This window comes from Bison bison, unplaced genomic scaffold, assembly GCF_000754665.1.
Source record: "Bison bison bison isolate TAMUID 2011002044 unplaced genomic scaffold, Bison_UMD1.0 scf7180017864508, whole genome shotgun sequence".
Taxonomy (NCBI): Eukaryota; Metazoa; Chordata; class Mammalia; order Artiodactyla; family Bovidae; genus Bison; species Bison bison.
In genome coordinates, this window is record NW_011495064.1 from 3,542,890 (window position 1) to 3,545,077 (window position 2,188).

The following is a 2,188-nucleotide window of genomic DNA, read 5'->3' on the forward strand; positions in this document are numbered from 1 at the left end:
ACCGCCACGGGCCAGCCTGGGCGCGGTCTCGGCGTACCGCCCGGTCTGACCATTCGGCGTCCGCACGAACCACGGGGCCGACCAATCAAGCGTCTGAGTCTGGGCCCGGGAGCCAATCGCGACGGCAGGGCGGGACCTGCGGCGCTGTGCCGCGCCGGCCCGAAGCGGCCACGAGAGGGCATCCCAGGCTAAGCGGAGGCCCGGGCGCGCCCGCTGAGACGCAGGACCGACGCTTGGGGAGGGCAGCCGGCCTTGTATATGCCCCCCCTCCAGGTTCTCCTGGTCCCACCGGGATCCCCAGGGTCAGGGGTCACCAGGCGGGCCCCAAGGCCCTTCCCCACCTATTTCCCCCACCATCTCGGGCTCAGATTGATGGGTCCTTACGGCCGCGCAGTGACCAGTTGAAAGGCCAAGACCCCCTCCTTCCTCTTCTGCCCACTTCCTTCTGCTGCCCACTTCTTGGAACGCCATGGGAGGCAGATGGTCAGAACTTGTATTGGCTCCTGAAACCACCTTCAAGTAGGCCCGGGGTAGCGGCTCGGGGGGCAGGGAAAAGAAACTGGAACCGTCACCCCGCAGTGGACACCTAATTCACTGAATCAACTTCCTTCGGCTGTGGGTTACTGACCGTGCAGGAAGCTAGCTGCTCAAATCAGCACATGTCAGGCCTCTGTTACAGCAGGACACCGCAGCAGCTTGTTCCAGCCGCAGCAGGCCCCTCAGACCGGTCAAGGGTACAGAGGACTCTTCATTTCCACTGCCTGTGTGTGGGCGTGAATTATAGAAGCCAGGCTAGGTCCTGGTTTTCTTAAAAATATCTTGGCCCTGGACAGGCTCCTTCCTATAGCAAAGGGGCTTGGTGCCTACCTGTGGCAGTGGAGGAAGTCCCACACTGCATGGTTATCTGAAACATTCAAGACTAACATTCCTGGAGGAAAAGGCTGCAAGTAATCATTCTCCTCTTAAAGTGGCGGGGAGCCCCATCCTCACATGAGCCAGTCCACACAAGTTTAAGCTGCTTCTAGGATGTTCCTCTCCACAGCCCCCACTCCCGTTTTCCCTTCCCAGAGTGCTGGGAAGCCAGCCCCCTCCCCCTCTACTGCTTCTATCCCCCAAGCCCCGACTTCTCCCTTTGGCCAGAAGCCACGGTTGGCTCCCCAGAGGCTGTGGCCCTGGTCTGGTTCCCAGCCGACCCACCACTGTGGGAAAACACTGGAACCTGGCCTCTGGACCCCGCTCTAGAGGGGCACAAGCAGGAGGGGGGCCGCTGAAGGGAGGACTGGATGAGGCTGGTCCAGCCCCACTCAGCCCATAGGGAGCCTCCCTCTTGGCATCCAGGTTTCAGCCCAAGTGTCTTATCTCCATGACAAGAACGGTTTCATTTTCTCCATTTTATTTGTCAATATAAAAATACTCAAATATTTACAACAAATAAATACGCGGGGACACAATAAGTTACACTGCTGGGAGCCCTCCTCCTAGGGCTGGGAGAGGATATGCCAGATCCACAGCATGTCCACCCCTCTCGCCTCCCACCCCCTCCCCCCCACAGACAACCTTTCCCAGCCCTGCCAGGGAGGACAAGTATAAAATACCACTGAACCCCAGGGCCAAGTGGGAGGCCCCTCCCAACCCTTCCCCCCAAACACACAGGAGGCTGCATCTCCCTCCCCCCAACCCTGAAAACATTCGTAGCCCTGGGAGCAGGACCAGGCCCCACCCCAGAGCCCTGACTCCCCCAAAGGGGCACAGCACCCTGCCCAACCCACCCCCATATGTACACGGCTGCCCCCTACTGGGGACAGGTGGGGGCAGGAGAGGCAAAGTGATGCGGTCCCCTTCCCCTTCATAGCTCCAATGACCCACCAGGAGGACCCCAGGCCAAGGGAAGACTTGACAGAGACAGGAAGACTGCATCTCACACACGCGCACACACACACACACGTATGTACGTACATATGTGCACACATCTGCACTCACACACATATGTACACAAACACACCCACATCTGCAACTTCTGCCTTGAAAAGTTTTGGCTGTTGGGGTCCCACGCGTCTGTGATCCACAGCCTCACAGAGGAGGAAGGTGCCCTCTGCAAGGCTGGTGCCCTGGTAAGCCACACCAAGTGGCAGTGCCCGTGCTGGCAGAGCAGGTCCTCATGGCCGGGCGGTGCCGGGCAGAGCAGGTT